The sequence below is a fragment of the Sciurus carolinensis genome, unplaced genomic scaffold, assembly GCF_902686445.1.
Source record: "Sciurus carolinensis unplaced genomic scaffold, mSciCar1.2, whole genome shotgun sequence".
Classification (NCBI taxonomy): Eukaryota; Metazoa; Chordata; class Mammalia; order Rodentia; family Sciuridae; genus Sciurus; species Sciurus carolinensis.
In genome coordinates, this window is record NW_025920155.1 from 1,329,039 (window position 1) to 1,337,226 (window position 8,188).

Sequence of the window (8,188 nt, forward strand, 5' to 3'; positions counted from 1 at the left end):
TATTTTCTGTTGGATTTCAGTGTTTATACAATCCTTTGCCTCACAGGTCAGATTAACTATGTACATTCTAAACTCTGTCTTGGACATTTCTTATATTGTGTTGTCAGTGGCTTCTCTTATTGGGACATCTTGGTTTGTGGCATTTTGTCCCCTTGTTTTTCATGTTGCTTGTGTGTTCTCCCATCTAGTTGTATGTATCTGAGGCAATACAGATTCTACCCTGTAGACCTATGTTGTCACTGAAATTTTCCTGTATCCTGCCTTTAAGAGGGACACCAATATCAGTAGCACCTAGAGAAAACAATATACAGCCTCAAATTGAATAACTCCAGCAAAGTGTCCACTGCCATCTTGCTATAAACAGCAATAATGAGTTCAATCAGTGTTCTCAATAAAAACAGAATATTTGCCAGGTGGATTTACAATCTCAAATAATGGACAAAGAAAGAATAGAAACAGGACTTGGTGCTTGTGGGGGAGAAAGAGAGAATCTAGAAACAAGAATTCACAGGAAGTGTGGAAGAGGAAGCAACAGAAACTGGGTGTTATGTGGAGAAAATGTAGAAAGGGAATCTTCTTGGAAGACAGACAAGTGACAGGAAGAATACATATAAAGAGAAAAAATATATGTATAAGAATATACAGAATATATAGCAGAACTGCAAAACACCATGCATACATTACCATCTTCAACCAACTGATGCACATAATATACCCTTCTCTAAGTACAGTGGAGGGAGATAGCCAGAGAAGAAAAATAAAATAAAATGAATCTCTGTGGAAAATTGAACAGCTATCACTGTATCACTGCTTTTGAAGCAGTGTTCAAAAGCTGCTCAGCCCTGTTTGTGGATTTCCACGAGACTGCCTGGCCCATACAGGCCCTGACAGACCCAGTCTCTATCACACTAATGTGGCTCTCAGATGTCCTAGGTTCAGTCATGTTGCAATCCCAAGATCTCAATGCCACTGGAATTTGGAGAGAGACCACCAGGCATGAGCAATCCTGAGAGACAGTAACTAGATGGCAGCAACTTTCATTCTAGGAAGAAGACCCCAGTTGCAGCCAAACCTGTAGGCACCTTGACACTGAACCCCAGGTCCTGGCCAGTGCCTCCTTACAGTGGCAGTTGTGCCCCCAAAATGGCAGTTCTAGTAAACCCACCAGCACCCCAAACAACCCCAGGCTCTGGCTGGCATCTCAAAATGGACTTGTCTGTTTGCAATCAAACATGGAGTCTCCCTGATGGTTGACACCTGGGCACTGGTAGTATCAGGAATCCATGGCAGCAGGCAGCAACAGCTGCAGATGTCAGTGGCATTGACAGCAGTTGGAAGGACTGCAGCAGCAGTGGCAGCAGTGGTGATACAGCACCCAGAGAGGTGACCTCCAGGGAGTGGCTGTGGTTTCACAGCAGTGTTGTTAGTGGTCCATATATCTGTTTGTCTTTATACTAGGTCTGTGATGTGAACAGCATGGCAGTGGTACACCAGACTTGGAAAGGGAGATGTGGAGTCAGGTTGTTTGTCAAGACCTCACTGCAAGTTGTTGGCACAGATGACTAGGTGTATTATGTTACCAGTGCCCCATCTGGTAGGGAAGTTCTGTCACATACTTCCAAAGGAGGTCTTATTGATATTTTCTAAGTTGTTAAAGGCAGGAGCAGTGACAGTGACAGTTTTGATACTTATTTAAGCCTGAATTTGGCTTTCTGATTTATCCTTCTTCTCTTTGCAATGTTTGGGAAGGGGTAAACCACTTGCATATGATGTCAGGCAATTCATTTAAGGTAGATCAGGTCAACACAGCTCAACTTACAAGGTCACTGAATTCAGTTCCTCATTTTACCTACAAGAAAACTAAGTAACCTATTAAATCACTGATGCCCCCTGACTCTGTAGTTTTCACATTGTGAATGAAGAGAATGCACTTTCTGTTTGGTTTTATTATTGTTGTTGTTTTGTTTTAATTATCTTTTGCATAGTCTGTGCTGGGATCCTTGTAGATTATTTTCTTAACAGCTCTGGGCCCTACCCTTAAAAGATTTTATACAACAAAGACATAGGCATCCATAAAAATATGAAACCAAATATGGGAAATTGTCCTATAAGTTCAAGTAACCACCAAAGCTGGAAATAAGCTCACACATAATGTCAAACCCTGGCACATGACAAGGAGTGTTTGAACCAGCTCTGCCACAGTGGAGCCTTGGCAAGTTGCCTGGATGTGACTTTGAAGGGTGGAATAGGAAGACCTGTCCTGCTTTATAGGGGGTTGAATGTAATATACTACAAAACTGTGAAGAATAAAGGAGCCCTATTTTTTTAAAGCCATTTTGAACTCAGCTGATTTAAGTAGGCACTGAGAACCTGGAATGATTTCATGAATGTCATGCCTTGTGAAAATGTAACATCCTCATGCTTCCTTTACTGTCTCTGCTTTCCCATTTCATTTTTCTCTCACACAGAAAATTCGTGATAGTATCCATCTTTTCTACTACTTCTTCCAATGGCATCCTACCCAGCCAAGTCTGGGTAAAAGTCCTGTCACCTTTTATACTTCAAAGTTTTAAAGTTTGTGATTGAAACAACTAGAAGCACAGTTTCCACTGATCTCTTATAACCCTCCTCCCTCAGTCTTCTCATACTCCATTCTTCTGCCATTTTTTTGAAAGTGTTCTGAGAACCTTTAAATAAGTTTTACAAGTTTTTTTAAAGCACTAGATGTCATTTAAGTTTTAATGTTTATTTCTATCTTTAATGTTTTCCTCTTGTTCTTCTTGCCCTCTAATTTGAGTGATAGATCTGCTGTTCTGAAAAGAGTGTCTTTGAATCAAGTGACCAACAGAACTAAAACCATAAAAATCTCTCTGCTTGTGACATGCTACTTTCTTCTCAAAAGTAACATTTTGGTTCATTGTGCTAAAATTTCAAAACAAAGCAATTAGTGTATTAGTAAATAAATGAATACTGTATCAGTCATGTATCTTCTGCCAAGGTATGAGGGCCACAGTGAGGAGGATAGACATGTGACCCTTATTCTAGTGAAGCTCAAAAATCATTAACACAAATGTGAAGTGCACAGATAACTAATCACAAGTCTGATAAATGCTATTAAGAAGATATATAGGGTTTGTTGAGGGAGTTCTAAGAGATCAGGAAGGCTTCCTAAGGAAGCCTTAAGCTAAGACAGTCAGTTATCTATACTAATGATGGAAGACAAAGGTACAGATCATTTAAAAATGGTGTCCAGTCTCAAAATCATTTCCCATGTTTAGATTGCTGTCTTCATACATTTGTACTAGTACACTTCAATGTCAGTCAGTTTCCTTCACCTTGAACCTTTACCTTTTTTCTTCTATCTACCCAGACATATTGTCAAGATAAAATAAGCAATCTAGGATATGCTTTGATATCCCCGGAAAGTTTGATTACAGCATTCTCTGATTAGACAGTTGTCTATATTATAAGTCCTGATTTAAGATAAAGGGAAAGCCAGGAAGATTGTTACTAAATTACTACCGTGTTATTAAGATGCATCTTGCATTTGGTAAGTTCAGAAGATGAGGATTAGAGGAAATTAACTTAGAGTAGAACGATAGAGCAGGCACTTTTTGATGTAATGTGTTCCATCTTATTTTTTGATCCTTAGCATTTTTATATCACCAAAAGTCATATAATTAACATTTTAATGCATTGTAAACTGGGCTGTTATTTAATTTTCTGCCTCTGCAAATTTTTTAAACCTGTTAGAGAATAATAAAATTTAAGAGCCAGATAGAAGTATTGAACACAAAAAAGTAACTATTCGAAAGTAGCAGTGGTTTGAGCAATAGTTCACATTTTAACACAAAATATCAGACCACAACACCAATACACACTTTTGCCTAAATTTCTTTACTTTACTTTTAGACCTTTTGTGTTTTTACTGCCATCCCAGTGTACCAATCCCTTTGTCTTACCTCATCTAAGCATCCTAACCAGATACAATGTGTCCTTACCATTCTTCAGTCATTTAATACCTTGTTTCAATTACATTGGTTCATATTGGAGCTCTCTAAATAGAGTGACCTACTATGCAGTAACTATTAGGGTAGAAGTAGCAATAGAAGAGAGAAAAATAAATCCATAGTGAATAAAAGTAATGTGAGATGAACTGATATTCTAATACACGTGAGCTCAGATCTCTCTCTTCACAAAGACTTTGAATTAGAACTATTACAGCTCCTCCTTTACATTTCTGAGAGTTGTTGCCATCAGTTGAACATCACCATAGGGAAACAGAGGGAAGTATAAGGGAGTTCTTGTGTTTTGCTTGTGTTCAGATGTTTTTGTTGTTGTTGTTTTGTTATTTGACTTTTTGGGAGGGTCTTTAGGGTGGTATGGGCATAAAACGCTCTCTCAAGTGGTCTGGTCATGAAGCAGTGTGAGATATTTAAGATAGTTATTTAGTTAGTGTGATATACCTCCTAGAAAACAATATCCTCCTCGTTTAGGAAATGGGTGTTGCACAGGTACCTGAGCAAGGGTACATTTTCTTTACTGATGACCATACATGGCTTCTCCTATAAGCCAAATGTTCACAGCAAATGAGATCATCTGGAGCATAATGTCCCCTTAGTGATCTAGCTTCAAATCCAGCCAGACACACATCAACACTGAACAACAAAGACATTCCTGTTATTTGTTCATTCATTCCTTCAGTGCCTTTACAGGGAACATAGTGGAGACTCAAGTAAGGTCTTCTACCTTAAACCATTTTTTTAAATTGTCAGTGTACCTTTATTTTATTTATTTATATGCAGTTTTGAGAATGGAACTTCATACATGCTAGGCAAGTACTCTTCCACTGAGCTACAACTCCAGCCCCTTAAGCCTTCTTTGATCTTTGTTTTGGGCAGAAGGAAGACAGTACAAGCTGTGAGAGGAACTGGAGCTGATCGGTGCTCTCAAGAACAAACCTGACAGCAATGGGCCTCTGGATACTGCAGAAGAAGGTGAGCACTGGTCTGTCTTCTGAGTATTTCATGCAGACTTGGGCAGCTTGCTCCCACATAGGGAGTGTGAAAGGTGTTTTCAGCAGCACTGATCAAACCCAGTGAGTGATGCCTGAGCTTATGGAGATGAAGCTCATGCACTCTGTTTTCATTTAGAAAAAGCCCATTTTGTACATGATTTGTACTCTGGTCTATTAAGGGAATAATGGGTAATGTTTAGCTGGAAATAGACTTCTCCACGCTGTCCACATCCAATTATAGGCAAAAATGTTACTGTCATAACATAGTAAACCAGTTCTAAATGTTGTTTATGGTACTCTTCATTTCTGTATAAAATTTACTTAAAAATAGATTTTATTCCTTCTGGTAACCATTAACATATAATGGTATGATTATTGGATTAGAAGAGCACTTGACTTTGGTTTGGTAGGGATGTAATTAATTAATATTTGCAGATGCATTACCTGCATTATGGACATAACAAAGGTACTAGACCTTTGACCCCTTTTCCAATAAGTATTATTCAGTTTGGGAAAGCAAGATAGCCTCCCTTGGATGCTTTTGATTGGGAAGCAGAACAATAGTGGGAGGTCTTGTGGTAATATTTGGTGCTACATAATCTTATGGAAACATTCTTTTAGCACTAACTTACCTGGTAGCATGTACTCCCAGACCAGGCTTATTTATTGCACATCTCCCAGGATGTTAAAAAATCTTTGATATACTGATTTTATGCTGTTGTCACTTGACTACTTAAACTCTTACCATCTAAATATGTATAATGCTAACTTGTACTATAGCCTGAGTATCACTTAGGTGAAATGTTTGGGACTGGAAATGTTTCAGATTTTTGGAATGTTTGCATATATATAATGAGATTTCTTGGATATGGGTAGTCAGGTCTCAATATGAAACTTATTTATGTTTCATATACACCTAGCCTGACAGTTGGGAATGGGTGGACTCTTTTTTTTTTTCCTCATTTTTTTCTTTTTTTCCAGTTCTGGGACTTGAGCTGAGGACCTTGCACATGCTCGGCAAGCCCTCTGCCACTGATTTACATCCCTATCCCTAATCTTTTGCAGTATTTTTATGCACCTTTTCTTTTTGGTATTGGGGATTGAACTCAAAGGCACTTAACTACTGAGACACGTTCATCCCTTTCTACCATTTTATATTTTATTTAGACTCAGGGTTTCACTGAGTTTCTTGGGGCCTCATTAAATTGGCTACCAAACAGCAAAAGATCCATTGATTGTAAGTATAATCTTAAATAAATGAAAGTTAAAAAGTAATTTAGGAATTTTTGTTTGGATACACAGATTTTAAAATACATTTATTTTCTTTTTTAATTTATTCATTTAGATTCATTGTACACAAATTGGGTACAGCTGTAGTTTGTCTGGTTGTACACAAACTGTCTCTTCTAACTAATTTTGTCTTGAAGTCTGCATTATCTGATATAAGAATGGATACCCCTGTTTTTTTATTGAGTCCTTGTGCATGGTCTATTTTTTCCCATTCTTTCACCTTTAGTCTGTGATTATCTTTTTCTATGAGATGAGTCTCTTGAAGGCAGTATATTGTTGGGTATTTTTGAAATCCAATCTGCCAGTCTATGTGTTTTGATTGATGAGATCAGGCCATTAACATTCAGGGTTATTATTGAGATATGATTTGTATTCCCAAAATATTTTGACTTATTTTTGGTTTTTGACTTGCTTTCTCCTTTATTTGGCCATTATTCTAGGGTAGTTTCTCCCTATGCTGACTTACATCATTGTTTTTTATTTCTTCCTCATGGAATATATTGATGATAATATTTTATAGTGCCAGGTTTCTATTTGTAAATTATTTTAGCTTTTTTCATGGAAGGATTTTATTTCATCATCAAATCTGAAAGTTAGTTTTCCTGGGTAAAAGATTCTTGGTTGGCATCCATTTTCTTTCAGAGCTTGAAATATGTTGTTCCAGGTTCTTCTAGCTTTTAGGGTCTGGGTTGAAAAATCTGCTGATATTTGTATTGGTTTCCCTCTGAATGCAATCTGATTTTTTCTCTCACAGCCTTTAAATTCTATCTTTATTTTGTATGTTAGGTACTTTCATTATAATGTGATTTGGTATGGATCTGTTGTAATTTTGTACATTTGGTGTCCTGTAATACACTTGTATTTGATTTTCCATTTCATTCTTCAGATTAGGGAAATTTTCTGATATTATTTTATTGAATAGATTGTTCATTCCTTTGGTTTGTATCTCTGTGCCTTCCTCAATCCCAATAATTCTTAATGTTGGTCTTTTCATGATATCCTGTAATTCTTGGAGGTTCTGTTTATGATTTCTTACCATCTTCTCTTTTGATCAACTTTGTTTTCAAGATTAAATACTTTTTCTTCAATGTCTGAGGTTCTGTCTTCCATGTGATTGATCTAGCCTATTGGTTATGCTTTCTATTGAGTTTTTAATTTGGCTTATTGTTTGCTTCATTTCAAGGATTTGTTTTTTTTTTCAAAATCTCTCTTTATTGAAACAATCTTTTGCTTCCTGTGTTAGCTGTTTTAACTGTTGATTTGTGCGAACATTCATTGCCTGCCTTTGCTCTCTTATCTCATCATTTGCTTCTCTTGTCATTTTAATTGTGTACATTCTGAACTCCCTTTCTAACATTTCTTCTACCATGCTGTCATTGGATTTTATTGATATAGCATCTAGGTTTGTTTGGGATCCTTTCTTCCCTTGTTTTCTCATGTTGTTCATGTATCTTCCCTTCTAGGAGTGGGAATCTGAGGTATTGCAATTTCCCCCCCATAGACTGATAGTGTCCCTGCAGGTTTCCAATACCTCACCTTGAAGTGAGAGATCAATATTAGCAGCATACCATACAAACAATATGCATCCTTAACTCAAATATTCCCTTTTAAGATATTAACCACATTGTCTTAATAAACAGATTATGAATTCCATTATTATCTTCAGCTTAGCCAATAGGTTTACAATAAGGACCATGATTTCTAATGGTGGGCAAAAAGGATGGGGAGGTGGTGTAGGGTATAACATTAATGAGATAAGAAGTACATCTGTAGAGGTACAATGTCATAGTAGTAGTGAAAGTGGAATTAAAAGAAATTCATTGTTAACATGTGAAAAGGGAGAAAGAGTCTCCATGGAGACAGATACATAAGGGGAAAAGA